Raw genomic sequence first — 22,852 nt, 5'->3', positions numbered from 1 at the left:
TCTGCAAGGGCCTCCAAATTGCCTCTTTTTCCTGCCAGTATACGTACGGACTGTCTGACGTGCCTACTTGGATGCGGTCACTCATATAATCCTCCACCATTCTTTCAATGGAGAGAGAATCATATGCAGTGCCAGTAGACGACATGTCCGTAATCGTTGGCAGGTCCTTCAGTCCGGACCAGATGTCAGCATCAGCAGTCGCTCCAGACTGCCCTGCATCACCGCCAGCGGGTGGACTCGGAATTCTGAGCCTTTTCCTCGCACCCCCAATTGCGGGAGAATGTGAAGGAGGAGCTGTTGACCGATCAAGTTCCACTTGACTTGATAATTTTCCCACCAGCAGGTCTTTGAACCCCTGCAGACTTGTGTCTGCCGGAAAGAGAGATCCAACGTAGGTTTTAAATCTAGGATCGAGCACGGTGGCCAAAATGTAGTGCTCTGATTTCAACAGATTGACCACCCGTGAATCCTGGTTAAGCGAATGAAGGGCTCCATCCACAAGTCCCACATGCCTAGCGGAATCGCTATGTCTTAGCTCCTCCTTCAATGTCTCCAGCTTCTTCTGCAAAAGCCTGATGAGGGGAATGACCTGACTCAGGCTGGCAGTGTCTGAACTGACTTCACATGTGGCAAGTTCAAAAGGTTGCAGAACCTTGCACAACGTTGAAATCATTCTCCACTGCGCTTGAGACAGGTGCATTCCACCTCCTTTGCCTATATCGTGGCCAGATGTATAGGCTTGAATGGCCTTTTGCTGCTCCTCCATCCTCTGAAGCATATAGAGGGTTGAATTCCACCTCGTTACCACTTCTTGCTTCAGATGATGGCAGGGCAGGTTCAGGCGTTTTTGGTGTTGCTCCAGTCTTCTATACGTGGTGCCTGTACGCCGAAAGTGTCCCGCAATTCTTCTGGCCACCGACAGCATCTCTTGCACGCCCCTCTCGTTTTTTAAATAATTCTGCACCACCAAATTCAAGGTATGTGCAAAACATGGGACGTGCTGGAATTTGCCCAGATATAATGCACGCACAATATTGCTGGCGTTGTCCGATGCCACAAATCCACAGGAGAGTCCAATTGGGGTAAGCCATTCTGCGATGATCTTCCTCAGTTGCCGTAAGAGGTTTTCAGCTGTGTGCGTATTCTGGAAAGCGGTGATACAAAGCGTAGCCTGCCTAGGAAAGAGTTGGCGTTTGCGAGATGCTGCTACTGGTGCCGCCGCTGCTGTTCTTGCGGCGGGAGTCAATACATCTACCCAGTGGGCTGTCACAGTCATATAGTCCTGAGTCTGCCCTGCTCCACTTGTCCACATGTCCGTGGTTAAGTGGACATTGGGTACAACTGCATTTTTTAGGACACTGGTGAGTATTTTTCTGAGGTCTGTGTACATTTTCGGTATCGCCTGCCTAGAGAAATGGAACCTAGATGGTATTTGGTACCTGGGACACAGTACCTCAATCAAGTCTATAGTTGGCTCTGAAGTAATGATGGATACCGGAACCACGTTTCTCACCGCCCAGGATGCCAAGGCCTCAGTTATCCACTTTGCAGCAGGATGACTGCTGTGATATTTCATCTTCCTCGCAAAGGACTGTTGGACAGTCAATTGCTTGGTGGAAGTAGTAAAAGTGGTCTTACGACTTCCCCTCTGGGATGACCATCGACTCCCAGCAGCAACAACAGCAGCACCAGCAGCAGTAGGCGTTACACTCAGGGATGCATCGGAGGAATCCCAGGCAGGAGAGGACTCGTCAGAATTGCCAGTGACATGGCCTGCAGGACTATTGGCATTCCTGGGGAAGGAGGAAATTGACACTGAGGGAGTTGGTGGGGTGGTTTGCGTGAGCTTGGTTACAAGAGGAAGGGATTTACTGGTCAGTGGACTGCTTCCGCTGTCGCCCAAAGTTTTTGAACTTGTCACTGACTTATGATGAATGCGCTGCAGGTGACGTATAAGGGAGGATGTTCCGAGGTGGTTAACGTCTTTACCCCTACTTATTACAGCTTGACAAAGGCAACACACGGCTTGACACCTGTTGTCCGCATTTCTGTTGAAATACTTCCACACCGAAGAGCTGATTTTTTTGGTATTTTCACCAGGCATGTCAATGGCCATATTCGTCCCACGGACAACAGGTGTCTCCCCGGGTGCCTGACTTAAACAAACCACCTCACCATCAGAATCCTCCTTGTCAATTTCCTCCCCAGCGCCAGCAACACCCATATCCTCCTCATCCTGGTGTACTTCAACACTGACATCTTCAATCTGACTATCAGGAACTGGACTGCGGGTGCTCCTTCCAGCACTTGCAGGGGGCGTGCAAATGGTGGAAGGCACATGCTCTTCACGTCCAGTGTTGGGAAGGTCAGGCATCGCAACCGACACAATTGGACTCTCCTTGTGGATTTGTGATTTCGAAGAACGCACAGTTCTTTGCTGTGCTTTTGCCAGCTTAAGTATTTTCATTTTTCTAGCGAGAGGCTGAGTGCTTCCATCCTCATGTGAAGCTGAACCACTAGCCATGAACATAGGCCAGGGCCTCAGCCGTTCCTTGCCACTCCGTGTGGTAAATGGCATATTGGCAAGTTTACGCTTCTCCTCCGACGATTTTAATTTAGATTTTTGAGTCCTTTTTTTACTGATCTTTTGTGTTTTGGATTTTACATGCTCTGTACTATGACATTGGGCATCGGCCTTGGCAGACGACGTTGATGGAATTTCATCGTCTCGGCCATGACTAGTGGCAGCAGCTTCAGCACGAGGTGGAAGTGGATCTTGATCTTTCCCTATTTTTGGAACCTCAACATTTTTGTTCTCCATATTTTAATAGGCACAACTAAAAGGCACCTCAGGTAAACAATGGAGATGGATGGATACTAGTATACTTATGGATGACGAGTGACTGACGACACAGAGGTAGCTACAGCCGTGGACTACCGTACTGCGTCTGCTAGTATAGAGATGATAATTAATGATATAAAAAAAAAATATATATAACTACTGTAGGTATATATAATATAATGACGGACCTGGTGGACACTGTCAGCAGACTGCTAAACTACTAGTATGAAGAAGATAGAAAAAAAAACCACCACAGGTAGGTAGGTATACAATTATGGACGAGTGACGACACAGAGGTAGGTACAGCCGTGGCCTACCATACTGCGTCTGCTAGTATAGATAATATACTAAATATATTACTACTGTAGGTATATAATATAATGACGGACCTGGTGGACACTGTCAGCAGACTCCTAAACTACTAGTATGAAGAAGATAGAAAAAAAAACCCCACCACAGGTAGGTAGGTATACAATTATGGATGAGCACTGACGACACAGAGATAGCCACAGCCGTGGACTACCGTACTGCGTCTGCTAGTATAGATAATATACTAAATATATTACTACTGTAGGATTATAATGACGGACCTGGTGGACACTGTCAGCAGACTCCTAAACTACTAGTATGAAGAAGATAGAAAAAAAACCCCCACCACAGGTAGGTAGGTATACAATTATGGACGAGCACTGACGACACAGAGATAGCCACAGCCGTGGACTACCGTACTGCGTCTGCTAGTATAGATAATATACTAAATATATTACTACTGTAGGATTATAATGACGGACCTGGTGGACACTGTCAGCAGACTCCTAAACTACTAGTATGAAGAAGATAGAAAAAAAAACCCCACCACAGGTAGGTAGGTATACAATTATGGATGAGCACTGACGACACAGAGATAGCCACAGCCGTGGACTACCGTACTGCGTCTGCTAATATAGAGATGATAAAGATGATAGAGATGAAAAAATATATATATATAACACTACTGTAGGTAAATATTTATATAATATAATGAATGACGGACCTGCTGGACACTGTCAGGAGAATGCGTTTATACTATAGAATAAAAAAAAAAAAACACCACAGGAGTGTTTAACTTTTTCAGGCAGACAATATACTGGTGGTCACTGGCAGCAAAAGTGTGCACTGTACTCCTGCTATAACTGCACCCCAGTCTCCCCCACAATTCAGCTGTGTGAGCAGTGAGCACTCAGCACAGTCAGATATACATAGATGATATATCATGCAGCACACTGAGGCTGAGCACAGATATGGTATGTGACTGTATATCGTTTTTTTTCAGGCAGAGAACGGATTATAAATAAAACTGGTGGTCACTATCAGCAAAACTCTGCACTGTACTGAGTACTCCTAATGCTCCCCAAAATTAGTAAATCAAGTGTCTCTCTAATCTATTCTAAACGGAGAGGACGCCAGCCACGTCCTCTCCCTATCAATCTCAATGCACGTGTAAAAATGGCGGCGACGCGCGGCTCCTTATATAGAATCCGAGTCTCGCGAGAATCCGACAGCGGGATGATGACGTTCGGGCGCGCTCGGGTTAACCGAGCAAGGCGGGAGGATCCGAGTCTGCTCGGACCCGTGCAAAAAAGGCTGAAGTTCGGGCGGGTTCGGATTCCGAGGAACCGAACCCGCTCATCTCTAGTTTTAATACATTTTTACTTTCACGGTGTGTGAATTGTGTTTTTATTTGGGTATTTTTTTTGTTGTAGAACTACAGATATCTGCGGACCCGTTATTTCCCCGCATGCTGGTACTTGAGGTTCTCCAAGTACCAGCAAGCGGGGGAGGCTTGCTAGGCCTTCTAGGTCCACAACAAAAAACAATATTCTTTTTTTTACACACATGGCTATCAGCCCGGCACCCACCGCCCAGGGGTGCTGGGGACAGCCTCGGGCTTCACCCCTGGCCCTTGGGTGCCTGGAGGGGGGGTGACCCCTTGAATTAAGGGGTCCCCACTCCTCCGGGGAACCCCGGCCAGGGGTGACTAGTTGGGGGTTAATGTCACGGCCGCAGGGACCTACATAAATGTGTCCCCCGGCTGTGGCATTATGTCCCTGGCTAGTGGAGCCCGGTGCTGGTTTCAAAAATACGGGGGACCCCTACATCTTTTGTCCCCCATATTTTTGGAACCAGGACCAGACTAAGAGCCCAGTGCTGGTTGTCAAAATACGGGGAACCCCTGTCCAATTTTTCCCCCAGTATTTAAACAACCAGGACCGGCTCAAAGAGCCCGAGACTGGTTATACTTAGGAGGGGGGACCTCATGCATTTTTTTTTTTAACCAATTCAGACCCTTCTCTATTAAGTTAATGGAAGCCCTGGACAACAAAATTGCAAAATGTTTAATTTTTTTTCTATAAAAATGTACAATATACAACAAGTATGATGAGCACACAGGCAGAAGGCATTGGCGGCATCGGACTGAGATGCAAATTAGTTGAGGAGGCCTGGGTCAGTTGATGGTGGGCGAGTTTGTAAGCCATTGGCGGTGGCAGCGGGCATTGGCTCAGAGGCAGTAGCGGGCATTGGCTCGACGGCGGTAGGGGTCATCGGCAGGATGTGGCAGACTTTATGGCTGTAGTGCCTCACCAGCCACTGACCTCACCGCACGCCACTGATTAGAAGAGATAATCAGTAATGAATGAGAGGATATGCAGGCATGGCCGCAACTAGGGGGGCAGGTGACCTGGGCACCGGATTGGAGAGGGAGCCGCAACGGTCAGTTTAATCCCCCTGACACCCCTCCCTATGCGCAGTGGTCCCTTAGAGCCGTTGGAGCACAAGTCAATCCAGGCTGCACTAGTTGACGCTTAATGAGCCAGACACACAGCAGTGCTGTGATGAAACTGAAAAAAAAAATTACAGCTCCCAGGAGCCCTTGCTACGGTAGCTGTAATTTACTTTCAGTTTCTTCTATGTAGTTGTGTGTTGTGCCCTAAGAGGGGGCACATGAAACAAGTTACCCAAGCCTCCCCCCTGCTGCCTTTAACCACCGCAGCAGTGCACTGCTGAGCTGGAAAAGAAGTGGCAGCCAGAGGTCAGAAAATGAGGTGGAGCTACACGGCACTGTACTGTACACAGTGCCAGGCAAGCCAGCAGCATGGGGGCAGGATGTATTACAATACATCGCCGCCCACCGCAGCGATGCTAATCGCATATGTACTAACATATGCGATTAACATCGCAAAGCGATGACAGAGGCCCCATGCGATACCTGTGAGAAGGTTCGCAATGGGGGTCTCTATGGGGTCCATCACCTTCCAGCCTCGGGAGGTGACGTGTGCTGGAAGTCCCCGTGTCCATCTCCTCCCCACTGCAGTCGGAAGGAGAAATGGCTGTGCTGTGGGGGAGGAAATGGGGGATTGAAAAGCTGCACCAGGATGCTGCCTGGACACAGGTGAGGGGGGGTCGGAGTGTGCGGCGCTAGGCGGCATGTGCGGCACTGAGCAGCAGCTGCAAAAGAAGCCCATAGGATTCTGTAGAGGAATCACGAAAAAAGGATGGTGATACCTTCAGCATTGAAAACCCGGCTGCCAGGCTATAGTACATATGCTAATGCAGTAAAACCCCCGAAAATAGGAATTTACCACATTTTCCCTTTAGTACATCCCGCCTTGGGAGAGAGGAGGGGAGAAGAGCAGCAGCAAAGCCTAAATAGTGAGTGTGACACAGTGAAGGGACACTGTATGTCTGTGTGACTGCTATATATGTGTGTATGAATGTGTGCATGTGTGTGACTGTATGTGAATAGGTGTGTGACTACATATCTGTATCTGTGCTTGTGTATCACTGTATGTATATATGTGTGACTATGTATGTATACAGGTGTGTGACTATATGTATGTATGTATGTATGTATGTATGTATGTATGTGAGTGAATGTATGCATGCGTTTCATACTTGCCTACCCTCCCGGAATGGCCGGGAGGCTCCCGAAAATCGGGTGACCCTCCCGGCCCCCCGGATGAGTAGGCAAGTCTCCCGATTACAGGGTCCCCCCCTGCCCGGCTGCCCACTTAGCGAGTGAAGTGGGCGGTCCGGGCAGGCGATGATGCGATTCTTGTTGAATCGCGTCATGCAAGCCACGCCCCCCACTGTATAATGCCGGTAATTTCGGCATTACACAGTGGGGGGCGTGGCTGCATGACGCGGCCCAGCTGCCACGCCCTATCCCTCCTCTGGCCCGCCTCCGGCCACCCCCGTGCCGACTCTGGCCCGCCCCCCTCCTCACAACAGCTCACTGCCCGCTCCCCTGCTGAGCTGACTGGTTGCTCTCTCCCGGAGAGAGCAGCCCTAAAGTCGGCAACTATGATGCGTTTATGTATTTAGATGCGTGACAGGATGTATGTGTATAGGTGTGTGATCTTACTTATGTATCAATGTATGGGGTATTATTTCCTTTTTTACTTCATCTGTAGCCCAAATATCTAGCGAAGTCCAGCTAAATGTTTAGATAAGAAGCTTTACAGCTACCAGCCCCTTGCTCTTATGAAGTTTATATACATACTAGAGATGAGCGCCGGAAATTTTTCGGGTTTTGTGTTTTGGTTTTGGGTTCGGTTCCGCGGCCGTGTTTTGGGTTCGACCGCGTTTTGGCAAAACCTCACCGAATTTTTTTTGTCGGATTCGGGTGTGTTTTGGATTCGGGTGTTTTTTTCAAAAAACCCTAAAAAACAGCTTAAATCATAGAATTTGGGGGTCATTTTGATCCCAAAGTATTATTAACCTCAAAAACCATAATTTCCACTCATTTTCAGTCTATTCTGAATACCTCACACCTCACAATATTATTTTTAGTCCTAAAATTTGCACCGAGGTCGCTGTGTGAGTAAGATAAGCGACCCTAGTGGCCGACACAAACACCGGGCCCATCTAGGAGTGGCACTGCAGTGTCACGTAGGATGTCCCTTCCAAAAAACCCTCCCCAAACAGCACATGACGCAAAGAAAAAAAGAGGCGCAATGAGGTAGCTGTGTGAGTAAGATAAGCGACCCTAAAAGGCACCTCAGGTAAACAATGGAGATGGATGGATACCAGTATACAATTATGGATGGACTGCCGAGTGCCGACACAGAGGTAGCTACAGCCGTGGACAACCGTACTGTACTGTGTCTGCTGCTAATATAGACTGGTTGATAATGAGATGTAGTATGTATAAAGAAGAAAGAAAAAAAAACCACGGGTAGGTGGAATACAATTATGGACGGACTGCCGAGTGCCGACACAGAGGTAGCTACAGCCGTGGACTACCGTACTGTACTGTGTCTGCTGCTAATATAGACTGGATGATAATGAGATGTAGTATGTATAAAGAAGAAAGAAAAAAAAACCACGGGTAGGTGGTATACAATTATGGACGGACTGCCGAGTGCCGACACAGAGGTAGCTACAGCCGTGGACTACCGTACTGTACTGTGTCTGCTGCTAATATAGACTGGTTGATAATGAGATGTAGTATGTATAAAGAAGAAAGAAAAAAAAACCACGGGTAGGTGGTATACAATTATGGATGGACTGCCGAGTGCCGACACAGAGGTAGCTACAGCCGTGGACTACCGTACTGTACTGTGTCTGCTGCTAATATAGACTGGATGATAATTAGATGTAGTATGTATAAAGAAGAAAGAAAAAAAAAAACCACGGGTAGGTGGTATACAATTATGGACGGACTGCCGAGTGCCGACACAGAGGTAGCTACAGCCGTGGACTACCGTACTGTACTGTGTCTGCTGCTAATATAGACTGGTTGATAATGAGATGTAGTATGTATAAAGAAGAAAGAAAAAAAAACCACGGGTAGGTGGTATACAATTATGGATAGACTGCCGAGTGCCGACACAGAGGTAGCTACAGCCGTGGACTACCGTACTGTACTGTGTCTGCTGCTAATATAGACTGGATGATAATTAGATGTAGTATGTATAAAGAAGAAAGAAAAAAAAACCACGGGTAGGTGGTATACAATTATGGACGGACTGCCGAGTGCCGACACAGAGGTAGCTACAGCCGTGGACTACCATACTGTACTGTGTCTGCTGCTAATATAGACTGGTTGATAATGAGATGTAGTATGTATAAAGAAGAAAGAAAAAAAAAACCACGGGTAGGTGGTATACAATTATGGATGGACTGCCGAGTGCCGACACAGAGGTAGCTACAGCCGTGGACTACCGTACTGTACTGTGTCTGCTGCTAATATAGACTGGATGATAATGAGATGTAGTATGTATAAAGAAGAAAGAAAAAAAAAACCACGGGTAGGTGGTATACAATTATGGATGGACTGCCGAGTGCCGACACAGAGGTAGCTACAGCCGTGAACTACCGTACTGTGTCTGCTGCGACTGGATGATAAATAATGATATAAAAAATATATATATATCACTACTGCAGCCGGACAGGTATATATTATATAATGACGGACCTGCTGGACACTGTCTGTCAGCAGAATGAGTTTTTTATAGAATAAAAAAACACCACACAAGTCACACGACGAGTGTTTAACTTTTTCAGGCAATCACAATATAGTATACTATACTGGTGGTCAGTGTGGTCAGGTCACTGGTCAGTCACACTGGCAGTGGCACTCCTGCAGCAAAAGTGTGCACTGTTTAATTTTAATAATATGTATGTACTCCTGGCTCCTGCTATAACCTATAACTGCTCCCCAGTCTCCCCCACAATTAAGCTGTGTGAGCACAGTCAGATATTATACATAGATGATGCAGCACACTGGGCTGAGCACAGATATGGTATGTGACTGAGTCACTGTGTATCGTTTTTTTCAGGCATAGAACGGATTATATTAAATAAAACTGCACTGGTGGTCACTGGTCAGTGGTCAGTCACTAGTAAACTCTGCACTCTCTAGTACTCCTAAGCTCCAGTAAATCAAGTGTCTCTGTCTCAATCTCACTCTCTCTCTTCTAATCTAAATGGAGAGGACGCCAGCCACGTCCTCTCCCTATCAATCTCAATGCACGTGTGAAAATGGCGGCGACGCGCGGCTCCTTATATAGAATCCGAGTCTCGCGATAGAATCCGAGCCTCGCGAGAATCCGACAGCGTCATGATGACGTTCGGGCGCGCTCGGGTTAACCGAGCAAGGCGGGAAGATCCGAGTCGCTCGGATCCGTGTAAAAAAAGCTGAAGTTCGGGCGGGTTCGGATTCCGAGGAACCGAACCCGCTCATCTCTAATACATACGTCATAATATATATAAAGACAGATAGTGAGGGGCGCACCAGGTGAGTATACAAATATCAAGTATTTAATAACAAGTAAAAGGTTCACATGCATCTAAAAAAGAGATCATCAGCCTCATGCTCCTCTTGCGATACCCTCCGGATAGCTCACAGTGTAAACGCTGTATGGCTGGTAGCAGTGGTAACTCCGTCTCCAGGTCTCCCGCTAGCAGAACGCTTGTCTGCAGTGTGTTAAAGCATTACCTGGCCTCGGATCCTTCGCTCTCCATGGACACAGACTATATACATACATGGGTTGGGGTTACGTGGCCGGCGCACGGGACAGCATACTGACACAGGGATCCCGGCTGCCAGAATTCCGGCAGGGGGGTAAGCATATCAAATCCCCTTGTGGGCTTGTTGCGGGCTCACCACAGGTTCTGTTCCCGCTCAATGGGTGTCGTGGACACCCACGAGTGGGAATGGCCCCTGTGAGCCGGTATTCTGGATGCCGGCATTGTCAGTCTTCGGGATCCCGGCATTGGCATGCTGACCGCCGGGATCCTGTGTGCTGGCCACGTAACCGCATCCTATATCTATATATATATATATATATATATATATATATACACACACACACACACAGGTTGAGTATCCCATGTCCAAATATTCCGAAATACGGAATTTTTTCAGTGAGAGTGAGATAGTGAGAGCTTGTTTTCTGATGGCTCAATGTACACAAACTTTGTTTAATAAACAAAGTTATTAAAAATATTGTATTAATTACCTTCAGGCTGTGTATATAAGGTGTATATGAAACATGAATGCATTTTGTGCTTAGACTTAGGTCCCATCGCCATGATATCTCATTATGGTATGCAATTATTCCAAAATACGGAAAAATCCGATATTCAAAATACTTCTGGTCCCAAGCATTTTGGATAAGGGATACTCAACCTGTATATATATATATATATATATATATATATACACTGCTCAAAAAAATAAAGGGAACACTGAACACAATGTAACTCCAAGTCAATCACACTTCTGTGAAATCAAACTGTCCACTTAGGAAGCAACACTGATTGACAATCTATTTCACATGCTGTTGTGCAAATGGAATAGACAACAGGTGGAAATTATAGGCAGTTAGCAAGACACCCCCAATAAAGGAGTTGTTCTGCAGGTGGTGACCACAGACCACTTCTCAGCTCCTATGCTTTCTGGCTGATGTTTTGGTCACTTTTGAAAGCTGGCGGTGCTTTCACTCTAGTGGTAGTATGAGACGGAGTCTAGAACCCACACAAGTGGCTCAGGTAGTGCAGCTCATCCAGGATGGCACATCAATGCGAGCTGTGGCAAGAAGGTTTGCTGTGTCTGTCAGCGTAGTGTCCAGAGCATGGAGGCGCTACCAGGAGACAGGCCAGTACATAAGGAGACGTGGAGGAGGCCGTAGGAGGGCAACAACCCAGCTGCAGGACCGCTACCTCCGCCTTTGTGCAAGGAGGAACAGGAGGAGCACTGTCAGAGCCCAGCAAAATGACCTCCAGCAAGCCACAAATGTGCATGTGTCTACTCAAACGATTAGAAACAGACTTCATGAGGGTGGTATGAGGGCCCGACGTCCACAGGTGGGGGTTGTGCTTAAAGCCCAACACCGTGCAGGACGTTTGGCATTTGCCAGGGCACACCAAGATTGGCAAATTCGCCACTGGCGCCCTGTGCACTTCACAGATGAAAGCAGGTTCTCACTGAGCACATGTGACAGACGTGACAGAGTCTGGAGACGCCAAGGAGAACGTTCTGCGGCCTGCACCATCCTCCAGCATGACCGGTTTGGCAGTGGGTCAGTAATGGTGTGGGGTGGCATTTCTTTGGGGGGCCACACAGCCCTCCATGTGCTCGCCAGAGGTAGCCTGACTGCCATTAGTTACCGAGATGAGATCCTCAGACCCCTCGTGAGACCATATGCTGGTGCGGTTGGCCCTGGGTTCCTCCTAATGCAAGACAATGCTAGACCTCATGTGGCTGGAGTGTGTCAGCAGTTCCTGCAAGACGAAGGCATTGATGCTATGGACTGGCCCGCCCATTCCCCAGACCTGAATCCAATTGAGCACATCTGGGACATCATGTCTCGCTCCATCCACCAATGCCACGTTGCACCACAGACTGTCCAGGTGTTGGCGGATGCTTAAGTCCAGGTCTGGAAGGAGATCCCTCAGGAGACCATCCGCCACCTCATCAGGAGCAAGCCCAGGCGTTGTAGGGAGGTCATACAGGCACGTGGAGGCCACACACACTACTGAGCCTCATTTTGACTTGTTTTAAGGACATTACAGATGTAGCCACCTTTATCTTGACTGTTTCTCCGCCGAGACGGGCGTTTAGTCACGCTAATGCGATAGCTGAGTTTCATCACAGGCAGGCGCGTTGAGGCGATCTAGATACTCATCATGCATTACACATCTCCACCACTGTGTCGCTAATGCTCCACTAATCCAGTACTTTCGATCGTACAGTATAGCGGCGGATTGATCTACAGCTCTGGCAATACTGTAGGCGTAACGGGAGGCGGTGGAAAAAGTATGGAGTACTGTACAGTATGTGTATGGAGACGCAACTACAGTAATTGTGTAAAAGGAAGAATGTACAGTACAATGTATAAACACCGTGCTTTTAAAATATATGAGCGTCTGAGTTCGCTAATGCATAATGGGAATGGAGGACTAGCAGGAGGCGGAGGAAAACACCGTGCTTTACAAATGCGAGCGTCCGAGTCCTCTAAGGCATAAACCAACAGCAATGGGGCGGGGGCCGGCCGCTGTTTGCAGTACTTTCACACATGAAATTGGAAATCTCTCATGAGGCGTCGTGGGCTAGGGGTGAAGGCTCCCACCTCCCTCGCTGGGGGTCCAGGGTTCGAGACCTGATGTGCTTTCTTTCTTTCTTTTTTTTTTTTTTTCTGTAATAATGCACTGTATTATTTTATTTACACTGTAAGACAGTCAATGGAAGGATGCACACAGATTTCACATAAATCAAAGTACATCTGCAGGAGCGATTCTTTACGCTAAATGCACCTAAACAGCGGGAATGAAATGAGTGTATTCTGACGCTACCAACTGAGCAAAACAGTACTGTAGATCTTCAGCGTTTGTGTATTGCACAGGACCTGAATTTCCTCCCTGTGCAGGCCCCCAGGGGGGAAGGGCGATGGGGGTAGGGGGGAGACGATGGAAAATACTGTGCCTTTGAAATGCAATTACATGAGCGTCCGAGTACACTACGGCATACTGTAAACCAACACCAATGGGAAGGAAGTGCCAACCTTATTTTTAATGTGTTCCCGTGACATTCACTTTAAAAAAAAATTTTTCTCTCCAATACAGTACATCCAATGGAAGGATGCACACAGGTTTCACATACAGTAAATCAAAGTACATCTGCAGGAGCGATTCTTTACGCTAAATGCAACCTACAGTACAGTACTGTAAGTGAGCAAAACAGTACTACAGTGGGCGTTTGTGTATTGCACATGACCAGCATTTGCATTCCCTCCCTGTCTACTGCATGATCTGTGCAGGCTCCCATGGGGGAAGGGCAACAGGCTAGCCGGAGGCAGAGGAAAACACCGTGCTTTACAAATGCGAGCGTCCGAGTCCTCTAAGGCATAAACCAACAGCAATGGGGCGGGGGCCGGCCGCTGTTTGCAGTACTTTCACACATGAAATTGGAAATCTCGCATGAGGCATCGTGGGCTAGGGGTGAAGGCTCCCACCTCCCTCGCTGGGGGTCCAGGGTTCGAGACCTGATGTGCTTTCTTTCTTTCTTTTTTTTTTTTTTTCTGTAATAATGCACTGTATTATTTTATTTACACTGTAAGACAGTCAATGGAAGGATGCACACAGATTTCACATAAATCAAAGTACATCTGCAGGAGCGATTCTTTACGCTAAATGCACCTAAACAGCGGGAATGAAATGAGTGTATTCTGACGCTACCAACTGAGCAAAACAGTACTGTAGATCTTCAGCGTTTGTGTATTGCACAGGACCTGAATTTCCTCCCTGTGCAGGCCCCCAGGGGGGAAGGGCGATGGGGGTAGGGGGGAGACGATGGAAAATACTGTGCCTTTGAAATGCAATTACATGAGCGTCCGAGTACACTACGGCATACTGTAAACCAACACCAATGGGAAGGAAGTGCCAACCTTATTTTTAATGTGTTCCCGTGACATTCACTTTAAAAAAAAAAAATTTCTCTCCAATACAGTACATCCAATGGAAGGATGCACACAGGTTTCACATACAGTAAATCAAAGTACATCTGCAGGAGCGATTCTTTACGCTAAATGCAACCTACAGTACAGTACTGTAAGTGAGCAAAACAGTACTACAGTGGGCGTTTGTGTATTGCACACGACCAGCATTTGCATTCCCTCCCTGTCTACTGCATGATCTGTGCAGGCTCCCATGGGGGAAGGGCAACAGGCTAGCCGGAGGCGGAGGAAAACACCGTGCTTTACAAATGCGAGCGTCCGAGTCCTCTAAGGCATAAACCAACAGCAATGGGGCGGGGGCCGGCCGCTGTTTGCAGTACTTTCACACATGAAATTGGAAATCTCTCATGAGGCGTCGTGGGCTAGGGGTGAAGGCTCCCACCTCCCTCGCTGGGGGTCCAGGGTTCGAGACCTGATGTGCTTTCTTTCTTTCTTTTTTTTTTTTTTTCTGTAATAATGCACTGTATTATTTTATTTACACTGTAAGACAGTCAATGGAAGGATGCACACAGATTTCACATAAATCAAAGTACATCTGCAGGAGCGATTCTTTACGCTAAATGCACCTAAACAGCGGGAATGAAATGAGTGTATTCTGACGCTACCAACTGAGCAAAACAGTACTGTAGATCTTCAGCGTTTGTGTATTGCACAGGACCTGAATTTCCTCCCTGTGCAGGCCCCCAGGGGGGAAGGGCGATGGGGGTAGGGGGGAGACGATGGAAAATACTGTGCCTTTGAAATGCAATTACATGAGCGTCCGAGTACACTACGGCATACTGTAAACCAACACCAATGGGAAGGAAGTGCCAACCTTATTTTTAATGTGTTCCCGTGACATTCACTTTAAAAAAAAAAATTTCTCTCCAATACAGTACATCCAATGGAAGGATGCACACAGGTTTCACATACAGTAAATCAAAGTACATCTGCAGGAGCGATTCTTTACGCTAAATGCAACCTACAGTACAGTACTGTAAGTGAGCAAAACAGTACTACAGTGGGCGTTTGTGTATTGCACATGACCAGCATTTGCATTCCCTCCCTGTCTACTGCATGATCTGTGCAGGCTCCCATGGGGGAAGGGCAACAGGCTAGCCGGAGGCGGAGGAAAACACCGTGCTTTACAAATGCGAGCGTCCGAGTCCTCTAAGGCATAAACCAACAGCAATGGGGCGGGGGCCGGCCGCTGTTTGCAGTACTTTCACACATGAAATTGGAAATCTCTCATGAGGCGTCGTGGGCTAGGGGTGAAGGCTCCCACCTCCCTCGCTGGGGGTCCAGGGTTCGAGACCTGATGTGCTTTCTTTCTTTCTTTTTTTTTTTTTTTCTGTAATAATGCACTGTATTATTTTATTTACACTGTAAGACAGTCAATGGAAGGATGCACACAGATTTCACATAAATCAAAGTACATCTGCAGGAGCGATTCTTTACGCTAAATGCACCTAAACAGCGGGAATGAAATGAGTGTATTCTGACGCTACCAACTGAGCAAAACAGTACTGTAGATCTTCAGCGTTTGTGTATTGCACAGGACCTGAATTTCCTCCCTGTGCAGGCCCCCAGGGGGGAAGGGCGATGGGGGTAGGGGGGAGACGATGGAAAATACTGTGCCTTTGAAATGCAATTACATGAGCGTCCGAGTACACTACGGCATACTGTAAACCAACACCAATGGGAAGGAAGTGCCAACCTTATTTTTAATGTGTTCCCGTGACATTCACTTTAAAAAAAAAAAATTTCTCTCCAATACAGTACATCCAATGGAAGGATGCACACAGGTTTCACATACAGTAAATCAAAGTACATCTGCAGGAGCGATTCTTTACGCTAAATGCAACCTACAGTACAGTACTGTAAGTGAGCAAAACAGTACTACAGTGGGCGTTTGTGTATTGCACATGACCAGCATTTGCATTCCCTCCCTGTCTACTGCATGATCTGTGCAGGCTCCCATGGGGGAAGGGCAACAGGCTAGCCGGAGGCGGAGGAAAACACTGTGCTTTACAAATGCGAGCGTCCGAGTCCTCTAAGGCATAAACCAACAGCAATGGGGCGGGGGCCGGCCGCTGTTTGCAGTACTTTCACACATGAAATTGGAAATCTCTCATGAGGCGTCGTGGGCTAGGGGTGAAGGCTCCCACCTCCCTCGCTGGGGGTCCAGGGTTCGAGACCTGATGTGCTTTCTTTCTTTCTTTTTTTTTTTTTTTCTGTAATAATGCACTGTATTATTTTATTTACACTGTAAGACAGTCAATGGAAGGATGCACACAGATTTCACATAAATCAAAGTACATCTGCAGGAGCGATTCTTTACGCTAAATGCACCTAAACAGCGGGAATGAAATGAAATGGTCCTGGTGCAAAAAATAAGGGGGACAAAAAAAGCGTAGGGGTTCCCCATATTTTTTGAATCAGCACTGGGCTACACTAGCTGGACAGATAATGCACAGCCGGGGGAGACTTTTATACCGGTCCCTGCGGCCATGGAATTAAATACCCAACTAGTCACACCTGGCCGGAGTACCCTGGAGGAGTGGGGGCCCCTTAAATCAAGGGGACCCCCCTCCAGCCACTCGATTATCTCTATCACCCCTGTGTATTGTAGCTAGGGGATTGTGACGCTCCTTCAGCATTGCCCCGTAGCCTGCAAAATCTGTGCTGTTATTTGCTCCATAGCTGAGTGCCTCCTAGGAGCTAGGAGTCACAGGCGGTAGCCATTTCAATTGAGTCTGCCCTGCTATAGAATTGTACAGGTATGTGTACATTACCGTACGGTGCATAGAACCTTTACAGTAGAAACTCTCCTGCAGCTTTGGCCTGCTTTACTGTATGTACTGTAAAACTTGTGTTTTGTCAGTTTGCTATGCGACCGAGCCCGGTGTAACGTACAGTACTGTAATGTGCATAGACCTCGCTTACAGTATCTCTGTGTATTTTGGCTAGGGGATTGTGACGCTCCTTCAGCATCGCCCCGTAGCCTGCACAGCTTATGCCATTTCTCATTCCATACCCAACTGCTGCCTGCCACGAGGTGGGGGTTCAGGAGGTGGGGGTTCATGGGTAGTGGTCGTTTTGACAGTGTGCTATGCGATTGAGTCCGGTGTACCGTAATACTGTATGCAATCCTACAGTAGCTTATCCCTCCCCTGTGTATTTTGGCTAGGGGATTGTGACGCTCCTTCAGCATTGCCCCATAACCTGCACAAGGGTTCAGGGGCGGCGGCCATTTTGCCAGTGTGCTACAGTATGTCATCGAGTCCGGTGTACCATAATATGCATACTGTGTATTTTAGCTAGGGGATTGTGACGCTCCTTCAGCATTGCCCCATAGTCTGTACAATCTGGACTATTACTTGCTCCGTAGCCTAGGGCCTCTGTGGGGCAAGGAGTCATAGGTGGTAGCCATTTCTATTCAGTCTGCCCAGCTACAGAATTGTATGTGTACTGTGTACGGAGCATAGAACCTTAACCTGCATAGAACCTGCACATTATGGTACACCGGACTCGATCGCATAGAACCGCTCATGCAGCTACTGTATGCCCTGGTTTACAGTATGTGAATAAAAAAAATAATAAAGTGTCTGAAAAAAACTACAGTAACATGCATTCGTACTTAAGGAATCGAACCCTGGACTCTGAGTATAGGAAGCGAAACACTTCACCACTTCGCCGCAGACAAATGTATAAATCCGTTGGTTTTGATTATGCTGTAATGGCTACGGGATTAGGACGATAACATACTGTAGAAAATTCCTAATCTTGAGAGGCAATAGTGAACTTGTAACACACATCCATTTGCGACAGTGTACACTACTGGTTTTACAGTACTGTGTTTTGTCTGCGGGACTTGGACGCTCACATACAGTATTCATAAAGTATTGTAGATGGATCATATACTGTATGCTGTACTATTTGCGTCGGTGTCGTACTGTATATACAGTACTGTATTAAATAATGCAGCGTAATGAGTACAGTATTTACTGTATGCAGCGTAATGAGACGCCTTAGTAAAGTAGTCCTTATTATGTATGTCAGTATTGTATTTTACGGGAGACCACACGCATGCGCAGTGGTGATTGTAAAAAGCGACATCTGGTGGCTGATCGCAGGTATTACACGTAAAGGTAACGTCAAATGTCTGTCTCCGTGCGATTAGATAGCCTCTCTGTGGCTAGGCGCGCCTCGCTACGCCACAGTACGCTGCGTATGGTCGAACGGGACAAACGCCGCGGCCACTCAAGATAAAGGTGGCTACATCTGTACATCAAAGTTGGATCAGCCTGCAGTGTGTTTTTCCACTTTCATTTTGAGTGTGACTCCATGGGTTAATAAATTTGATTTCCATTGATCATTTTTGTGTGATTTTGTTGTCAACACATTCAACTATGTAAAGAACAAAGTATTTAATAAGAATAGTTCATTCATTCAGATCTAGAATGTGTTGTTCAAGTGTTCCCTTAATTTTTTTGAGCAGTGTATATATACACACACACACACAATGTAGAAAAGATGAGGTGGCACTCAGAGTCTTGTGAACCGCAAAAACGGTGTATTAGCAAGGTTAATGTTTCGTGGACGTGCTTCCCTTCTTCAGAACAACCACAACAGTAACAAAGGTGAACAATAAGTACCCTCACTTACCCCTTGATCCTCCCCCACCGGAAGTGACGTCCTGGGACCCGGCTTCATAACCAAGGAGATGCTACAAACAAACACATTGCAGAATAAAATTACAATTGACGATCAAACTAATTTACAATACCAATAGTGCATACTAAATCCAATACATATGTACAAAAAAACAGTGCATGTATGTAATATTGTGCTAAGCTTCAAACTTGTGACCATTATAATTAATGGCCTGAAACCGGCCTAATAGTGTTAATAATTTGATACAAGTAAGTACTAAATGTACTTGCTAACAAAACTGTGGTATGAGGGGTTATAAACCCCATTTTCCACTATATGTGATACTCTGCATTGTATTTTCACTGTGTAAACATCTGTTTAAAATTTACATGTACATAATATGCATAAGGGGCTCATTTGTGCTCGCCCAGCTGTCGGTATGCCTGCAGTCGGGATTCCGGCGCCGGTATGCTGGTACACTTTGATTAACAGGTGAGTTCTCAGTAGTGATGAGCGGGTTCGGTTCCTCGGAAACCGAACCCCCCGAACTTCACCCATTTTACACGGGTCCGAGGCAATTGTGGGGACTGGGGAGCAGCTGTATTATATAGGAGGAGTACAGTGCAGAGTTTTGCTGACCAGTGTCCACCAGTATACGTTGTCTGCCTGAAAAACACTCCATATCTGTGTTCAGTGTGCTGCATATATCTGTGCTCACACTGCTTAATTGTGGGGACTGGGGAGCAGCTGTATTATATAGGAGGAGTACAGTGCAGAGTTTTGCTGACCAGTGACCACCAGTATACGTTGTCTGCCTGAAAAACATTCCATATCTGTGCTCAGTGTGCTGCATATATCTGTGCTCACACTGCTTTATTGTGGGTACTGGGGACCAGCAGTATTATATAGGAGGAGTACAGTGCAGAGTTTTGCTGACCAGTGACCACCAGCATTATACGTTGTCTGCCTGAAAAACACTCCATATATGTGCTCAGTGTGCTGCATATATCTGTGCTCACACTGCTTAATTGTGGGGACTGGGGAGCAGCTGTATTATATAGGAGGAGTACAGTGCAGAGTTTTGCTGACAGTGACCACCAGTATACGTTGTCTGCCTGAAAAACACTCCATATCTGTGCTCAGTGTGCTGCATATATCTGTGCTCACACTGCTTAATTGTGGGGACTGGGGAGCAGCTGTATTATATAGGAGGAGTAGAGTGCAGAGTTTTGCTAACCAGTGTTCACCAGTATACGTTGTCTGCCTGAAAAACACTCCATATCTGTGCTCAGTGTGCTGCATATATCTGTGCTCACACTGCTTAATTGTGGGCACTGGGGACCAACAGTATATTATATAGGAGGAGTACAGTGCAGAGTTTTGCTGACCAGTGACCACCAGTATACGTTGTCTGCCTGAAAAACACTCCATATCTGTGCTCAGTGTGCTGCATATATCTGTGCTCACACTGCTTAATTGTGGGCACTGGGGACCAACAGTATATTATATAGGAGGAGTACAGTGCAGAGTTTTGTTGACCAGTGACCACCAGTATACATTGCCTGCCTGAAAACCACTCAATATCTGTGCTCAGTGTGCTGCATATATCTGTGCTCACACTGCTTAATTGTGGGCACTGGGGACCACCAGTATATTATATAGGAGGAGTACAGTGCAGAGTTTTGCTGACCAGTGACCACCAGTATACGTTGTCTGCCTGAAAAACACTCAATATCTGTGCTAAGTGTGCTGCATTTATCTGTGCTCACACTGCTTTATTGTGGGCACTGTGGACCACCAGTATATTATATAGGAGGAGTACAGTGCAGAGTTTTGCTGACAGTGACAACCAGTATATATAGCAGTGCGGTACGGAAGGCCACTGCTCTACCTACCTCTGTGTCGTCAAGTATACTATCCGTCAAGTATACTATCCATCCATACCTGTGGTGCATTTCTGTTGTGCGCAGTATATATAGTAGTAGGCCATTGCTATTGATACTGGCATATAATTCCACACATTAAAAAATGGAGAACAAAAATGTGGAGGTTAAAATAGGGAAAGATCAAGATCCACTTCCACCTCATGCTGAAGCTGCTGCCACTAGTCATGGCCGAGACGATGAAATGCCATCAACGTCGTCTGCCAAGGCCGATGCTCAATGTCATAGTAGAGAGCATGTAAAATCCAAAAAACAAAAGTTCAGTAAAATGACCCAAAAATCAAAATTGAAAGCGTCTGATGAGAAGCGTAAACTTTCCAATATGCCATTTACGACACGGAGTGGCAAGGAACGGCTGAGGCCCTGGCCTATGTTCATGGCTAGGGGTTCAGATTCACATAAAGATGGAAGCACTCATCCTCTCGCTAGAAAAATAAAAAGACTTAAGCTGGCAAGAGCACAGCAAAGAACTGTGCGTTCTTCTAAATCACAAATCCCCAAGGAGAGTCCAATTGTGTCGGTTGCGATGCCTGACCTTCCCAACACTGGACGGGAAGAGCTTGCGCCTTCCACCATTTGCACGCCCCCTGCAAGTGCTGGAAGGAGCACCTGCAGTACAGTTCCTGATAGTCAAATTGAAGATGTCACTGTTGAAGTACACCAGGATGAGGATATGGGTGTTGCTGGGGAGGAAATTGACAAGGAGGATTCTGATGGTGAGGTGGTTTGGTTAAGACGAAAATGGCCATTAACATGCCTGGTCAAAATACAAAAAAAATCACCTCTTCGGTGTGGAATTATTTCAACAGAAATGCGGACAACAGGTGTCAAGCCGTGTGTTGCCTTTGTCAAGCCGTAATAAGTAGGGGTAAGGACGTTAACCACCTCGGAACATCCTCCCTTATACGTCCCCTGCAGCGCATTCATCATAAGTCAGTGACAAGTTCAAAAACTTTGGATGACAGCGGAAGCAGTCCACTGACCACTAAATCCCTTCCTCTTGTAACCAAGCTCCTGCAAACCACACCACCAACTCCCTCAGTGTCAATTTCCACCTTACACAGGAAAGCCAATTGTCCTGCAGACCATGTCACTGGCAAGTCTGATGAGTCCTCTCCTGCCTGGGATTCCTCCGATGCATCCTTGAGTGTAACGCCTACTGCTGCTGGAGCTGCTGTTGTTGCTGCTGGGAGTCGATCGGCATCCCAGAGGGGAAGTCGGAAGACCACTTGTACTACTTCCAGTAAGCAACTGACTGTCCAACAGTCCTTTGTGAGGAAGATGAAATATCACAGCAGTCATCCTGCTGCAAAGCGGATAACTCAGGTCTTGTCAGCCTGGGTGGTGAGAAACGTGGTTCCGGTATCCACCGTTAATTCAGAGGCAACTAGAGACTTAATTGAGGTACTGTGTCCCCAGTGCCAAATACCATCTAGGTTCCATTTCTCTAGGCAGGCGATACCGAAAATGTACACAGACGTCAGAAAAAGAGTCACCAGTGTCCTAAAAAATGCAGTTGTACCCAATGTCCACTTAACCACAGACATGTGGACAAGTGGAGCAGGGCAGACTCAGGACTATATGACTGTGACAGCCCACTGGGTAGATGTATTGCCTCCCGTAGCAAGAACAGCAGCGGCGGCACCAGTAGCAGCATCTCGCAAACGCCAACTCGTTCCTAGGCAGGCTACGCTTTGTATCACCGCTTTCCATAAGAGGCACACAGCTGACAACCTCTTACGGAAACTGAGGAACATCATCGCAGAATGGCTTACCCCAATTGGACTCTCCTGGGGATTTGTGACATCGGACAACGCCAACAATATTGTGCGTGCATTACATCTGAGCAAATTCCAGCACGTCCCATGTTTTGCACATACATTGAATTTGGTGATGCAGAATTATTTAAAAAAACGACAGGGGCATGCAAGAGA

Source organism: Pseudophryne corroboree, chromosome 3 (assembly GCF_028390025.1).
Source record: "Pseudophryne corroboree isolate aPseCor3 chromosome 3, aPseCor3.hap2, whole genome shotgun sequence".
In the NCBI taxonomy this organism is placed as follows: domain Eukaryota; kingdom Metazoa; phylum Chordata; class Amphibia; order Anura; family Myobatrachidae; genus Pseudophryne; species Pseudophryne corroboree.
Note: the sequence above shows the minus strand (reverse complement) of the source record.